Source organism: Polypterus senegalus, unplaced genomic scaffold (genome assembly GCF_016835505.1).
Source record: "Polypterus senegalus isolate Bchr_013 unplaced genomic scaffold, ASM1683550v1 scaffold_5886, whole genome shotgun sequence".
Lineage (NCBI taxonomy): Eukaryota > Metazoa > Chordata > Cladistia > Polypteriformes > Polypteridae > Polypterus > Polypterus senegalus.
In genome coordinates, this window is record NW_024377755.1 from 72,580 (window position 1) to 88,263 (window position 15,684).

Sequence of the window (15,684 nt, forward strand, 5' to 3'; positions counted from 1 at the left end):
AGCCAGCCCCACCGTCTTGCCCATGCCAGCTGCATGGTAAGCATCAACTTGGCAGGAGGAAGCAGCTGCCCTAAGACAAGCGACGAGGCGTGAACCCATGTGACATTCCACGGCCTCGTGACAAAAGCGGCCCCCTTGGAGCCAAGGCCTGATACAAAGCCCAAGGGTTGCCACAACGGGCGAAAAACCCTCGGAGTTGTCGCGGAAACGAGGTAGCCGATACAGCTGGGAGTGGGAGTGGGCGGGGGAGGGGACAGTCAGTTGGTCCCTTTGGGTGTTTGGCTCGTGGTGGGATTTGGGGAGGCGGGGTAGACCAGGCAAGGAAGAGGACGGCTTTAAACCACCATCTCCACCTCCATCCCCGCCCCTAGATGCCCACAAAACAAAGAAGGAGGCGATCAGTGAAGAGCGTGGCGAGCTAGATATCCCTCGAGACACCACGTTCACAACTCTTCAGACACCACGCTCACACCTGTTGGAGATTGAAGATGAAAAGGAGAAGGCACATCCTGGCCGCCTGTGTGAACAAGGCCTCGAACACAGGGCGCTGCAGCGACATCAGACAGCCTGCAGGACTGCTTCGTGGTTTCTGGGAGCTTAATAAGGCTTCCTGCTAGCGGTACAGGCTTGGTCGTCCGACACTACTTCACTCACCCCACAACAGCGCCTTCTAATTCCGAGCCTCGCCTGACATCTGTTGGAATGCTGGAAGTACTACAAGCAATAGCGTCCTACAGGCAGAACTTTTCTTAATTAAGTCAAATTAAACTAAATTAATTAATTAATTAATTAATTATTCAGTTAAATAATTAAATCAATCCTGCTCTGGCTAGAGCTTCTTTCCCTTCCCTCATAGTAGGCAATCTCCCAGCCAAGGCTGCTTGTCTTGTTTTATACCAGTAAAGGAGAAAGTGCACCGCTCCTGGAAGTACTGCAATACCAGGTCGAGCAGTGGGAGTGGACGGAGCAAGCCCCTATTCCATCTCCCTGTTCCAAAAATCAATTTAATATATGGTCCCCAGATAGGGACGTATCAGATATTAAACTGATAAGAACAGATACTACACTTGATCTTAGCCAAAAGGCCGGAAGATGCCACAAACTCCCCAGGCCAGCCAGCCCCACCGTCTTGCCCATGCGCCAGCTGCATGGTAAGCATCAACTTGGCAGGAGGAAGCAGCTGCCCTAAGACAAGCGCGAGACGTGAACCCATGTGACATTCCACGGCCTCGTGACAAAGCGCCCACCTTGGAGCCAAGGCCTGATACAAAGCCCAAGGGTTGCCACAACGGGAAAACCCTCGGAGTTGTGCGCGAGGAGGTAGCCGATACAGCTGGGAGTGGGAGGGGCGTGGGGGAGGGGACAGTCAGTTGGTCCCTTTGGGTGTTTGGCCGTGGTGGGATTTGGGGAGGCGGGTAGACCAGGCAAGGAAGAGGACGGCTTTAAACCACCATCTCCACCTCCATCCCGCCCTAGATGCCCACAAAACAAAGAAGGAGACGTCAGTGAAGAGCGTGACGAGCTAGATATCCCTCGAGACACCACGCTCACAACTCTTCAGACACCACGCTCACACCTGTTGGAGATTGAAGATGAAAAGGAGAAGGCACATCCTGGCCCGCCTGTGTGAACAAGGCCTCGAACACAGGGGAAGCTGCAGCACATCAGACAGCCTGCAGGACTGCTTCGTGGTTTCTGGGAGCTTAATAAGGCTTCCTGCTAGCGGTACAGGCTTGGTCGTCCGACACTACTTCACTCACCCCACAACAGCGCCTTCTAATTCCGAGCCTCGCCTGACATCTGTTGGAATGCTGGAAGTACTACAAGCAATAGCGTCCTACAGGCACGCATGAACTTTTCTTAATTAAGTCAAATTAAACTAAATTAATTAATTAATTAATTAATTATTCAGTTAAATAATTAAATCAATCCTGCTCTGGCTAGAGCTTCTTTCCCTTCCCTCATAGTAGGCAATCCCCAGCCAAGGCTGCTTGTCTTGTTTTATACCAGTAAAGGAGAAAGTGCACCGCTCCTGGAAGTACTGCAATACCAGGTCGATGCGTGGAGTGGACGGAGCAAGCCCCTATTCCATCTCCCTGTTCCAAAAATCAATTTAATATATGGTCCCCAGATAGGGACGTATCAGATATTAAACTGATAAGAACAGATACTACACTTGATCTTAGCCAAAAGGCCGAGAAGCGATGCCACAAACTCCCCAGGCCAGCCAGCCCCACCCGTCTTGCCCATGCGCCAGCTGCATGGTAAGCATCAACTTGGCAGGAGGAAGCAGCTGCCCTAAGACAAGCGCGCCGAGGCGTGAACCCATGTGACATTCCACGGCCTCGGACAAAGCGGCCCACCTTGGAGCCAAGGCCTGATACAAAAGCCAAGGGTTGCCACAACGGCGGAAAACCCTCGGAGTTGTGCGGAAACGAGGTAGCCGATACAGCTGGGAGTGGGAGTGGTGGGGGGGAGGGACAGTCAGTTGGTCCCTTTGGGTGTTTGCGCCGTGGTGGGATTTGGGGAGGCGGGGTAGACCAGGCAAGGAAGAGGACGGCTTTAAACCACCATCTCCACCTCCATCCCGCCCTAGATGCCCACAAAACAAAGAAGGAGACGTCAGTGAAGATCGCGTGCGAGCTAGATATCCCTCGAGACACCACGTTCACAACTCTTCAGACACCACGTTCACACCTGTTGGAGATTGAAGATGAAAAGGAGAAGGCACATCCTGGCCCGCCTGTGTGAACAAGGCCTCGAACACAGGGGCTGCAGCGACATCAGACAGCCTGCAGGACTGCTTCGTGGTTTCTGGGAGCTTAATAAGGCTTCCTGCTAGCGGTACAGGCTTGGTCGTCCGACACTACTTCACTCACCCCACAACAGCGGCCTTCTAATTCGAGCCTCGCCTGACATCTGTTGGAATGCTGGAAGTACTACAAGCAATAGCGTCCTACAGGCACGCATGAACTTTTCTTAATTAAGTCAAATTAAACTAAATTAATTAATTAATTAATTAATTATTCAGTTAAATAATTAAATCAATCCTGCTCTGGCTAGAGCTTCTTTCCCTTCCCTCATAGTAGGCAATCCCCAGCCAAGGCTGCTTGTCTTGTTTTATACCAGTAAAGGAGAAAGTGCACCGCTCCCTGGAAGTACTGCAATACCAGGTCGATGCGTGGAGTGGAGCAAGCCCCTATTCCATCTCCCTGTTCCAAAAATCAATTTAATATATGGTCCCCAGATAGGGGACGTATCAGATATTAAACTGATAAGAACAGATACTACACTTGATCTTAGCCAAAAGGCCGAGAAGATGCCACAAACTCCCCAGGCCAGCCAGCCCCACCGCTCTTGCCCATGCGTCAGCTGCATGGTAAGCATCAACTTGGCAGGAGGAAGCAGCTGCCCTAAGACAAGCGCCGACGCGTGAACCCATGTGACATTCCACGGCCTCGTGACAAAAGCGCCCACCTTGGAGCCAAGGCCTGATACAAAGCCCAAGGGTTGCCACAACGGCGAAAAACCCTCGGAGTTGTCGCGGAAACGAGGTAGCCGATACAGCTGGGAGTGGGAGTGGGCGTGGGGGGGGAGGGACAGTCAGTTGGTCCCTTTGGGTGTTTGGCTCGTGGTGGGATTTGGGGAGGCGGGGTAGACCAGGCAAGGAAGAGGACGGCTTTAAACCACCATCTCCACCTCCATCCCGCCCCTAGATGCCCACAAAACAAAGAAGGAGACGCCAGTGAAGAGCGTGACGAGCTAGATATCCCTCGAGACACCACGCTCACAACTCTTCAGACACCACGCTCACACCTGTTGGAGATTGAAGATGAAAAGGAGAAGGCACATCCTGGCCCGCCTGTGTGAACAAGGCCTCGAACACAGGGGCTGCGACATCAGACAGCCTGCAGGACTGCTTCGTGGTTTCTGGGAGCTTAATAAGGCTTCCTGCTAGCGGTACAGGCTTGGTCGTCCGACACTACTTCACCTCACCCCACAACAGCTGCCTTCTAATTCCGAGCCTCGCCTGACATCTGTTGGAATGCTGGAAGTACTACAAGCAATAGCGTCCTACAGGCACGCATGAACTTTTCTTAATTAAGTCAAATTAAACTAAATTAATTAATTAATTAATTAATTATTCAGTTAAATAATTAAATCAATCCTGCTCTGGCTAGAGCTTCTTTCCCTTCCCTCATAGTAGGCAATCCCCAGCCAAGGCTGCTTGTCTTGTTTTATACCAGTAAAGGAGAAAGTGCACCGCTCCTGGAAGTACTGCAATACCAGGTCGACGCGTGGAGTGGACGGAGCAAGCCCCTATTCCATCTCCCTGTTCCAAAAATCAATTTAATATATGGTCCCCAGATAGGGACGTATCAGATATTAAACTGATAAGAACAGATACTACACTTGATCTTAGCCAAAAGGCGGGAAGCTGCATGCCACAAACTCCCCAGGCCAGCCAGCCCCACCGCCTTGCCCATGCGCCAGCTGCATGGTAAGCATCAACTTGGCAGGAGGAAGCAGCTGCCCTAAGACAAGCCAGACGCGTGAACCCATGTGACATTCCACGGCCTCGTGACAAAAGGCCCACCTTGGAGCCAAGGCCTGATACAAAGCCCAAGGGTTGCCACAACGGCGGAAAAACCCTCGGAGTTGTCGGAAACGAGGTAGCCGATACAGCTGGGAGTGGGAGTGGGGGGGGGAGGGGGACAGTCAGTTGGTCCCTTTGGGTGTTTGGCGCTCGTGGTGGGATTTGGGAGGCGGGTAGACCAGGCAAGGAAGAGGACGGCTTTAAACCACCATCTCCACCTCCATCCCGCCCTAGATGCCCACAAAACAAAGAAGGAGACGCCAGTGAAGAGCGGTGACGAGCTAGATATCCCTCGAGACACCACGCTCACAACTCTTCAGACACCACGTTCACACCTGTTGGAGATTGAAGATGAAAAGGAGAAGGCACATCCTGGCCCGCCTGTGTGAACAAGGCCTCGAACACAGGGGCGCTGCAGCGCACATCAGACAGCCTGCAGGACTGCTTCGTGGTTTCTGGGAGCTTAATAAGGCTTCCTGCTAGCGTACAGGCTTGGTCGTCCGACACTACTTCACTCACCCCACAACAGCGGCCTTCTAATTCCGAGCCTCGCCTGACATCTGTTGGAATGCTGGAAGTACTACAAGCAATAGCGCCCTACAGGCACGCATGAACTTTTCTTAATTAAGTCAAATTAAACTAAATTAATTAATTAATTAATTCAGTTAAATAATTAAATCAATCCTGCTCTGGCTAGAGCTTCTTTCCCTTCCCTCATAGTAGGCAATCCCCAGCCAAGGCTGCTTGTCTTGTTTTATACCAGTAAAGGAGAAAGTGCACGCTCCTGGAAGTACTGCAATACCAGGTCGAGCGTGGAGTGGACGGAGCAAGCCCCTATTCCATCTCCCTGTTCCAAAAATCAATTTAATATATGGTCCCCAGATAGGGGACGTATCAGATATTAAACTGATAAGAACAGATACTACACTTGATCTTAGCCAAAAGGCGAAGAAGATGCCACAAACTCCCCAGGCCAGCCAGCCCCACCGTCTTGCCCATGCGCCAGCTGCATGGTAAGCATCAACTTGGCAGGAGGAAGCAGCTGCCCTAAGACAAGCGCAGACGCGTGAACCCATGTGACATTCCACGGCCTCGCGTGACAAAAGCGGCCCACCTTGGAGCCAAGGCCTGATACAAAGCCCAAGGGTTGCCACAACGGCGAAAAACCTCGGAGTTGTGCGAGAAACGAGGTAGCCGATACAGCTGGGAGTGGGAGTGGGCGGGGGAGGGGGGACAGTCAGTTGGTCCCTTTGGGTGTTTGGCGCTCGTGGTGGGATTTGGGGGAGGCGGGGAGACCAGGCAAGGAAGAGGACGGCTTTAAACCACCATCTCCACCTCCATCCCGCCCTAGATGCCCACAAAACAAAGAAGGAGACGTCAGTGAAGAGCGGTGGCGAGCTAGATATCCCTCGAGACACCACGCTCACAACTCTTCAGACACCACGCTCACACCTGTTGGAGATTGAAGATGAAAAGGAGAAGGCACATCCTGGCCCGCCTGTGTGAACAAGGCCTCGAACACAGGGGGCGCTGCAGCGACATCAGACAGCCTGCAGGACTGCTTCGTGGTTTCTGGGAGCTTAATAAGGCTTCCTGCTAGCGGTACAGGCTTGGTCGTCCGACACTACTTCACTCACCCCACAACAGCGCCTTCTAATTCCTCGAGCCTCGCCTGACATCTGTTGGAATGCTGGAAGTACTACAAGCAATAGCGCCCTACAGGCACGCATGAACTTTTCTTAATTAAGTCAAATTAAACTAAATTAATTAATTAATTAATTAATTATTCAGTTAAATAATTAAATCAATCCTGCTCTGGCTAGAGCTTCTTTCCCTTCCCTCATAGTAGGCAATCCCCAGCCAAGGCTGCTTGTCTTGTTTTATACCAGTAAAGGAGAAAGTGCACCTCCTGGAAGTACTGCAATACCAGGTCGACAGCAAGTGGAGTGGACGGAGCAAGCCCCTATTCCATCTCCCTGTTCCAAAAATCAATTTAATATATGGTCCCCAGATAGGGACGTATCAGATATTAAACTGATAAGAACAGATACTACACTTGATCTTAGCCAAAAGGCCGAGAAGCGATGCCACAAACTCCCCAGGCCAGCCAGCCCCACCGCCTTGCCCATGCGCCAGCTGCATGGTAAGCATCAACTTGGCAGGAGGAAGCAGCTGCCCTAAGACAAGCGCCGACGCGTGAACCCATGTGACATTCCACGGCCTCGTGACAAAAGCGCCCACCTTGGAGCCAAGGCCTGATACAAAGCCCAAGGGTTGCCACAACGGCGAAAACCCTCGGAGTTGTGCGAAACGAGGTAGCCCGATACAGCTGGGAGTGGGAGTGGGGGGGAGGGGAGGGGGACAGTCAGTTGGTCCCTTTGGGTGTTTGGCGCCGTGGTGGGATTTGGGGAGGCGGGTAGACCAGGCAAGGAAGAGGACGGCTTTAAACCACCATCTCCACCTCCATCCCCGCCCCTAGATGCCCACAAAACAAAGAAGGAGACGTCAGTGAAGAGCGGTGACGAGCTAGATATCCCTCGAGACACCACGCTCACAACTCTTCAGACACCACGCTCACACCTGTTGGAGATTGAAGATGAAAAGGAGAAGGCACATCCTGGCCCGCCTGTGTGAACAAGGCCTCGAACACAGGGCTGCAGCGACATCAGACAGCCTGCAGGACTGCTTCGTGGTTTCTGGGAGCTTAATAAGGCTTCCTGCTAGCGGTACAGGCTTGGTCGTCCGACACTACTTCACTCACCCCACAACAGCGCCTTCTAATTCCGAGCCTCGCCTGACATCTGTTGGAATGCTGGAAGTACTACAAGCAATAGCGTCCTACAGGCACGCATGAACTTTTCTTAATTAAGTCAAATTAAACTAAATTAATTAATTAATTAATTAATTATTCAGTTAAATAATTAAATCAATCCTGCTCTGGCTAGAGCTTCTTTCCCTTCCCTCATAGTAGGCAATCCCCAGCCAAGGCTGCTTGTCTTGTTTTATACCAGTAAAGGAGAAAGTGCACCGCTCCTGGAAGTACTGCAATACCAGGTCGATCGTGGAGTGGACGGAGCAAGCCCCTATTCCATCTCCCTGTTCCAAAAATCAATTTAATATATGGTCCCCAGATAGGGACGATCAGATATTAAACTGATAAGAACAGATACTACACTTGATCTTAGCCAAAAGGCCGTAGCGATGCCACAAACTCCCCAGGCCAGCCAGCCCCACCGCCTTGCCCATGCCAGCTGCATGGTAAGCATCAACTTGGCAGGAGGAAGCAGCTGCCCTAAGACAAGCGCCGAGCGTGAACCCATGTGACATTCCACGGCCTCGACAAAAAGCGGCCCACCTTGGAGCCAAGGCCTGATACAAAGCCCAGGGTTGCCACAACGGGCGAAAACCCTCGGAGTTGTGCGGGAAACGAGGTAGCCGATACAGCTGGGAGTGGGAGTGGGCGTGGGGGGAGGGGGACAGTCAGTTGGTCCCTTTGGGTGTTTGGCGCTCGTGGTGGGATTTGGGGGAGGCGGGGGAGACCAGGCAAGGAAGAGGACGGCTTTAAACCACCATCTCCACCTCCATCCCCGCCCCTAGATGCCCACAAAACAAAGAAGGAGACGCCAGTGAAGAGCGGTGCGAGCTAGATATCCCTCGAGACACCACGCTCACAACTCTTCAGACACCACGCTCACACCTGTTGGAGATTGAAGATGAAAAGGAGAAGGCACATCCTGGCCCGCCTGTGTGAACAAGGCCTCAACACAGGGGCGCCAGCGACATCAGACAGCCTGCAGGACTGCTTCGTGGTTTCTGGGAGCTTAATAAGGCTTCCTGCTAGCGGTACAGGCTTGGTCGTCCACACTACTTCACTCACCCCACAACAGGCCTTCTAATTCGAGCCCGCCTGACATCTGTTGGAATGCTGGAAGTACTACAAGCAATAGCGCCCTACAGGCACGCATGAACTTTTCTTAATTAAGTCAAATTAAACTAAATTAATTAATTAATTAATTAATTATTCAGTTAAATAATTAAATCAATCCTGCTCTGGCTAGAGCCTTCTTTTCCTTCCCTCATAGTAGGCAATCCCCAGCCAAGGCTGCTTGTCTTGTTTTATACCAGTAAGGGAGAAAGTGCACCGCTCCTGGAAGTACTGCAATACCAGGTCGATGCGTGGAGTGGGTGGAGCAAGCCCCTATTCCATCTCCCTGTTCCAAAAATCAATTTAATATATGGTCCCCAGATAGGGGACGTATCAGATATTAAACTGATAAGAACAGATACTACACTTGATCTTAGCCAAAAGCCGAGCGATGCCACAAACTCCCCAGGCCAGCCAGCCCCACCGTCGTGCCCATGGTCAGCTGCATGGTAAGCATCAACTTGGCAGGAGGAAGCAGCTGCCCTAAGACAAGCGCCGAGACGTGAACCCATGTGACATTCCACGGCCTCGTGGACAAAAGCGGCCCACCTTGGAGCCAAGGCCTGATACAAAGCCCAAGAGGTTGCCACAACGGCGAAAAACCCTCGGAGTTGTCTTGGAAACGAGGTAGCCGATACAGCTGGGAGTGGAGAGTGTGGCGTGGGGAGGGGACAGTCAGTTGGTCCCTTTGGGTGTTTGGCTCCTGGTGGGATTTGGGGAGGGGGGTAGACCAGGCAAGGAAGAGGACGGCTTTAAACCACCATCTCCACCTCCATCCCGCCCTAGATGCCCACAAAACAAAGAAGGAGACGCCAGTGAAGAGGCGGTGGCGAGCTGAGATATCCCTCGAGACACCACGCTCACAACTCTTCAGACACCACGTTCACACCTGTTGGAGATTGAAGATGAAAAGGAGAAGGCACATCCTGGCCCGCCTGTGTGAACAAGGCCTCGAACACAGGCGCTGCAGCGACATCAGACAGCCTGCAGGACTGCTTCCGTGGTTTCTGGGAGCTTAATAAGGCTTCCTGCTAGCGGTACAGGCTTGAGTCGTCCCACACTACTTCACTCACCCCACAACAGCGCCTTCTAATTCCGAGCCTCGCCTGACATCTGTTGGAATGCTGGAAGTACTACAAGCAATAGCGTCCTACAGGCACGCATGAACTTTTCTTAATTAAGTCAAATTAAACTAAATTAATTAATTAATTAATTAATTATTCAGTTAAATAATTAAATCAATCCTGCTCTGGCTAGAGCTTCTTTTCCTTCCCTCATAGTAGGCAATCCCCAGCCAAGCTGCTTGTCTTGTTTTATACCAGTAAAGGGAGAAAGTGCACCGCTCCTGGAAGTACTGCAATACCAGGTAGAGCAAGGAGTGGACGGAGACAGCCCTATTCCATCTCCCTGTTCCAAAAATCAATTTAATATATGGTCCCCAGATAGGGACGTATCAGATATTAAACTGATAAGAACAGATACTACACTTGATCTTAGCCAAAAGGCCGAGAAGCGATGCCACAAACTCCCCAGGCCAGCCAGCCCCACCACCGTGCCCATGCGCCAGCTGCATGGTAAGCATCAACTTGGCAGGAGGAAGCAGCTGCCCTAAGACAAGCGCCGAGACGTGAACCCATGTGACATTCCCGGCCTCGTGACAAAAGCGGCCCACCTTGGAGCCAAGGCCTGATACAAAGCCCAAGGGTTGCCACAACGGCGGAAAAGCCCTCGGAGTTGTGCGGAAACGAGGTAGCCGATACAGCTGGGAGTGGGAGTGGGCGTGGGGAGGGAGGACAGTCAGTTGGTCCCTTTGGGTGTTTTGCTCGTGTGTGGGATTTTGGGGAGGGGGGTAGACCAGGCAAGGAAGAGGACGGCTTTAAACCACCATCTCCACCTCCATCCCGCCCTAGATGCCCACAAAACAAAAGAGGAGACGTCCAGTGAAGAGCGGTGACGAGCTAGATATCCCTCGAGACACCACGTTCACAACTCTTCAGACACCACGCTCACACCTGTTGGAGATTGAAGATGAAAAGGAGAAGGCACATCCTGGCCCGCCTGTGTGAACAAGGCCTCGAACACAGGGCGCTGCAGCGGCATCAGACAGCCTGCAGGACTGCTTCGTGGTTTCTGGGAGCTTAATAAGGCTTCCTGCTAGCGGTACAGGCTTGGTCGTCCGACACTGCTTCACTCACCCCACAACAGCGGCCTTCTAATTGAGCCTGCGCCTGACATCTGTTGGAATGCTGGAAGTACTACAAGCAATAGCGTCCTACAGGCACGCATGAACTTTTCTTAATTAAGTCAAATTAAACTAAATTAATTAATTAATTAATTAATTATTCAGTTAAATAATTAAATCAATCCTGCTCTGGCTAGAGCTTCTTTCCCTTCCCTAGTAGTAGGCAATCCCCAGCCAAGGCTGCTTGTCTTGTTTTATACCAGTAAAGGAGAAAGTGCACCGCTCCTGGAAGTACTGCAATACCAGATCGATCGTGGAGTGGACGGAGGCAAGCCCTATTCCATCTCCCTGTTCAAAAAATCAATTTAATATATGGTCCCCAGATGAGGGACGTATCAGATATTAAACTGATAAGAACAGATACTACACTTGATCTTAGCCAAAAAGGCCGGCGATGCCACAAACTCCCAGGCCAGCCCGGCCCCCCTGCCTTGCCCATGCGTCAGCTGCATGGTAAGCATCAACTTGGCAGGAGGAAGCAGCTGCCCTAAGACAAAGCGCCAGACGTGAACCCATGTGACATTCCACGGCCTGCGTGACAAAAGCGGCCCACCTTGGAGCCAAGGCCTGATACAAAGCCCAAGGGCTGCTGCACAACGCGGAAAAACCCACGGAGTTGTGCTTGAGAAACGAGGTAGCCATACAGCTGGGAGTGGGAGTGGGGGTGGGGAGGGGAGCAGTCAGTTGGTCCCTTTGGGTGTTTGGCGCCGTGGTGGGATTTGGGGAGGCGGGTAGACCAGGCAAGGAAGAGGGACGGCTTTAAACCACCATCTCCACCTCCATCCCACGCCCCTAGATGCCCACAAAACAAAGGAGAGACGTCCAGTGAAGAAGCGGTGGCAGAGCTAGATATCCCTCGAGACACCACGCTCACAACTCTTCAGACACCACGCTCACACCTGTTGGAGATTGAAGATGAAAAGGAGAAGGCACATCCTGGCCCGCCTGTGTGAACAAGGCCTCGAACACAGAGCGCGCCAGCGACATCAGACAGCCTGCAGGACTGCTTAAGTGGTTTCTGGGAGCTTAATAAGGCTTCCTGCTAGCGGTACAGGCTTGGTGAGTCCGACACTGCTTCACTCACCCCACAACAGCGGCCTTCTAATTCCGAGCCTGCGCCTGACATCTGTTGGAATGCTGGAAGTACTACAAGCAATAGCGCCCTACAGGCACGCATGAACTTTTCTTAATTAAGTCAAATTAAACTAAATTAATTAATTAATTAATTATAATTATTCAGTTAAATAATTAAATCAATCCTGCTCTGGCTAGAGCTTCTTTCCCTTCCCTCATAGTAGGCAATCCCCAGCCAAGGCTGCTTGTCATGTTTTATACCGGTAAAGGGAGAAAGTGCACGCGCCCTGGAAGTACTGCAATACCAGGTGCGATGCATGGAGTGGACGAGAGCAAGCCCCTATTCCATCTCCCTGTTCCAAAATCAATTTAATATATGGTCCCCAGATAGGGGCGTATCAGATATTAAACTGATAAGAACAGATACTACACTTGATCTTAGCCAAAAGGCCGAGAAGCGATGCCACAAACTCCCCAGGCCAGCCAGCCCCACCGTCTTGCCCATGGCCAGCTGCATGGTAAGCATCAACTTGGCAGGGAGGAAGCAGCTGCCCTAAGACAGCGCCGAGACGTGAACCCATGTGACATTCCACGGCCTGCGTGACAAAAGCTGCCCACCTTGGAGCCAAGGCCTGATACAAAGCCCAAGGGGTTGCCACAACGATGAAAAACCCTCGGAGTTGTGCGGAAACGAGGTAGCCGATACAGCTGGGAGGGAGTGGGCGTGGGGAGGGGAGGGGACAGTCAGTTGGTCCCTTTGGGTGTTTGGCTCGTGGTGGGATTTGGGGAGGCGGGGTAGACCAGGCAAGGAAGAGGGGCGGCTTTAAACCACCATCTCCACCTCCATCCCCGCCCCTAGATGCCCACAAAACAAAGAAGGAGACGTCAGTGAAGAAGCGGTGACGAGCTAGATATCCCTCGAGACACCACGCTCACAACTCTTCAGAACACCACGCTCACACCTGTTGGAGATTGAAGATGAAAAGGAGAAGGCACATCCTGGCCCGCCTGTGTGAACAAGGCCTCGAACACAGGCGCTGCAGCGACATCAGACAGCCTGCAGGGACTGCTTAGTGGTTTCTGGGAGCTTAATAAGGCTTCCTGCTAGCGGTACAGGCTTGGTCGTCCGACACTACTTCACTCACCCCACAACAGCGGCCTTCTGAATCTCGAGGCCTCGCCTGACATCTGTTGGAATGCTGGAGGTACTACAAGCAATGGCGCCCTACAGGCACTTGCATGAACTTTTCTTAATTAAGTCAAATTAAAGCTAAATTAATTAATTAATTAATTAATTATTCAGTTAAATAATTAAATCAATCCTGCTCTGGCTAGAGCTTCTTTCCCTTCCCTCATAGTAGGCAATCCCCAGCCAAGGCTGCTTGTCTTGTTTTATACCAGTAAAGGGAGAAAGTGCACCGCTCCTGGAGAGTACTGCAATACCAGGTCGAAGGAGTGGACGGGGAGCAAGCCCCTATTCCATCTCCCTGTTCCAAAAATCAATTTAATATATGGTCCCCAGATAGGGGGCGTATCAGATATTAAACTGATAAGAACAGATACTACACTTGATCTTAGCCAAAAGGCCGTAGTTATGCCACTGACTCCCCAGGCCAGCCAGCCCCACCGCCTTGCCCATCGCGTCAGCTGCATGGTAAGCATCAACTTGGCAGGAGGAAGCAGCTGCCCTAAGACAAGCCCCGACGCGTGAACCCATGTGACATTCCACGGCCTCGTGACAAAAGCGGCCCTGCCAGGAGCCAAGGCCTGATACAAAGCCCAAGGTTGCCACAGCGCAGGAAAACCCACCGGAGTTGTGCGGAAGCGAGGTAGCCGATACAGCTGGGAGGGAGTGGGCGTGAGGGAGGGGGACAGTCAGTTGGTCCCTTTGGGTGTTTGGCTCGTGGTGGGATTTGGGGAGGCTGGGTAGACCAGGCAAGGAAGAGGACGCTTTTAAACCACCATCTCCACCTCCATCCCCGCCCCTAGATACCCACAAAACAAAGAAGGAGACGCCAGTGAAGGCGGTGACGAGCTAGATATCCCTCGAGACACCACGTTCACGCAACTCTTCAGACACCACGCTCACACCTGTTGGAGATTGAAGATGAAAAGGAGAAGGCACACATCCTGGCCCGCCTGTGTTGAACAAGGCCTCGAACACAGGGCGCTGCAGCATCAGACAGCCTGCAGGACTGCTTAAGTAGTTTCTGGGAGCTTAATAAGGCTTCCTGCTAGCGGGCAGGCTTGGTAGTCCGACACTACTTCACTCACCCCACAACAGCGCCTTCTAATTCCGAGCCTCGCCTGACATCTGTTGGAATGCTGGAAGTACTACAAGCAATAGCGTCCTACAGGCACACTTGAACTTTTCTTAATTAAGTCAAATTAAACTAAATTAATTAATTAATTTAATTATTCAGTTAAATAAATAAATCAATCACTGCTCTGGCTGGGGAGCTGCTTTCCCTTCCCTCATAGTAGGCAATCCCCAGCCAAGGCTGCTTGTCTTGTTTTATACCAGTAAAGGAGAAAGTGCACGCTCCTGGAAGTACTGCAATACCAGATTAGATGCGTGGAGTGGGCCGAACAAGCCCCTATTCCATCTCCCTGTTCCAAAAATCAATTTAATATATGGTCCCCAGATAGGGGCGTATCAGATATTAAACTGATAAGAACAGATACTACACTTGATCTTAGCCAAAAGGCGAGAAGCGTGCCACAAACTCCCCAGGCCAGCCAGCCCCACCGCCTTGCCCATGCGTCAGCTGCATGGTAAGCATCAACTTGGCAGGAGGAAGCAGCTGCCCTAAGACAAGCGCCGAGCAGTGAACCCATGTGACATTCCACGCCCGTGACAAAGCGCCCACCTTGGAGCCAAGGCCTGATACAAAGCCTCAAGAGTTCCATGCGTGAAAAACCCAAGAGTTGTCGAGTAGGGTGCAATGCTGAGTGGGGAGTGACTGGGGAAGGGAGACAGTCAGTTGGGGTGTTTGGCCTCGTGGTGGTGGGGACGGGGGGACCAGGCAGGAAGAGGCGGCTAGCCACCATCTCTGCTCCGCCTGTGCCCAAAAAGAGCGTCAGTGAAGGCGTGCCGAGCTGGAATACCTCCGAGACACGCGTTCTACACTCTTAGACCGCGTTCACACCTGTTGGAGATTGAAGATGAAAAGGAGAAGGCACATCCTGGCAGCCTGTGAACAAGGCCTCGAACAGAGCTGACGAATAGACACCTGCAGGACTGCCTTGGTTTCTGGGACTTAATAAGGCTTCCTGCTAGCGTCAGGCTTTCGTCCGCACTACTTCCTCACCCACAGGCTCTAATTCGAGCCTCGCCTGACATCTGTTGGAATGCTGGAAGTACTACAAGCAATAGCGTCCTACAGGAGATGAACTTCTTATTAAGTCAAATTAACTAAAATTAATTAATTATATTTCAGTATAATAATTAAATCACTGCAGTCACTTTCCTTCCCTCAAAGAGGCAATCCCAGCCAAGGCTGCTTGTCTTGTTTATACCAGTAGGAAAGTAGCTCTGGAAGTACTCAACAAGCTGCGGGGGTGACAAGCCCTATTCCCTCCTGTTCCAAAATCAATTTAATATATGGTCCCAATAGGGCTATCGAATATAAACTGTAAGCAGAACACATGATCTTAGCCAAAAGCGAAGCGTGCCCAAAATCCAGGCAGCCAGCCCCACGTCTTGCCCATGCGTCAGCTGCATGGTAGCATCACTTGGCAGGAGGAAGCAGCTGCCCTAAGACCCCGGGGGGGTTGACATTCCCCGGGGCCCCTGACAGCGGACCTTGGGCCGGCCTGTAAAAACCCCGGGTTTTCCCCAAAAAA

The 15,684-nt window shown here is 51.7% G+C and overlaps 13 non-coding genes across 13 annotated transcripts; all 13 read right to left on the reverse strand.

The window, feature by feature from the left end:
• Positions 1-906: 906 nt before the first annotated feature.
• LOC120519467 lies at positions 907-1,096 on the reverse strand. Its single transcript, XR_005631532.1, has one exon. It is a non-coding gene; the product is annotated as a U2 spliceosomal RNA (small nuclear RNA).
• A 920-nt stretch (positions 1,097-2,016) lies between these two features.
• LOC120519438 lies at positions 2,017-2,206 on the reverse strand. Its single transcript, XR_005631503.1, has one exon. It is a non-coding gene; the product is annotated as a U2 spliceosomal RNA (small nuclear RNA).
• A 929-nt stretch (positions 2,207-3,135) lies between these two features.
• Positions 3,136-3,323, reverse strand: LOC120519437. Its single transcript, XR_005631502.1, has one exon. It is a non-coding gene; the product is annotated as a U2 spliceosomal RNA (small nuclear RNA).
• A 930-nt stretch (positions 3,324-4,253) lies between these two features.
• Positions 4,254-4,442, reverse strand: LOC120519454. The gene has a single exon (XR_005631519.1). It is a non-coding gene; the product is annotated as a U2 spliceosomal RNA (small nuclear RNA).
• A 924-nt stretch (positions 4,443-5,366) lies between these two features.
• Positions 5,367-5,555, reverse strand: LOC120519444. The gene has a single exon (XR_005631510.1). It is a non-coding gene; the product is annotated as a U2 spliceosomal RNA (small nuclear RNA).
• A 935-nt stretch (positions 5,556-6,490) lies between these two features.
• LOC120519456 lies at positions 6,491-6,683 on the reverse strand. Its single transcript, XR_005631521.1, has one exon. It is a non-coding gene; the product is annotated as a U2 spliceosomal RNA (small nuclear RNA).
• A 931-nt stretch (positions 6,684-7,614) lies between these two features.
• Positions 7,615-7,800, reverse strand: LOC120519402. Its single transcript, XR_005631476.1, has one exon. It is a non-coding gene; the product is annotated as a U2 spliceosomal RNA (small nuclear RNA).
• Positions 7,801-8,728: 928 nt separating this feature from the next.
• LOC120519440 lies at positions 8,729-8,915 on the reverse strand. Its single transcript, XR_005631506.1, has one exon. It is a non-coding gene; the product is annotated as a U2 spliceosomal RNA (small nuclear RNA).
• Positions 8,916-9,851: 936 nt separating this feature from the next.
• Positions 9,852-10,039, reverse strand: LOC120519395. Its single transcript, XR_005631470.1, has one exon. It is a non-coding gene; the product is annotated as a U2 spliceosomal RNA (small nuclear RNA).
• Positions 10,040-10,973: 934 nt separating this feature from the next.
• Positions 10,974-11,165, reverse strand: LOC120519405. The gene has a single exon (XR_005631479.1). It is a non-coding gene; the product is annotated as a U2 spliceosomal RNA (small nuclear RNA).
• A 944-nt stretch (positions 11,166-12,109) lies between these two features.
• On the reverse strand, positions 12,110-12,300 carry LOC120519459. Its single transcript, XR_005631524.1, has one exon. It is a non-coding gene; the product is annotated as a U2 spliceosomal RNA (small nuclear RNA).
• Positions 12,301-13,246: 946 nt separating this feature from the next.
• Positions 13,247-13,434, reverse strand: LOC120519404. Its single transcript, XR_005631478.1, has one exon. It is a non-coding gene; the product is annotated as a U2 spliceosomal RNA (small nuclear RNA).
• A 934-nt stretch (positions 13,435-14,368) lies between these two features.
• LOC120519403 lies at positions 14,369-14,557 on the reverse strand. Its single transcript, XR_005631477.1, has one exon. It is a non-coding gene; the product is annotated as a U2 spliceosomal RNA (small nuclear RNA).
• Between the last annotated feature and the right edge of the window lie 1,127 nt (positions 14,558-15,684).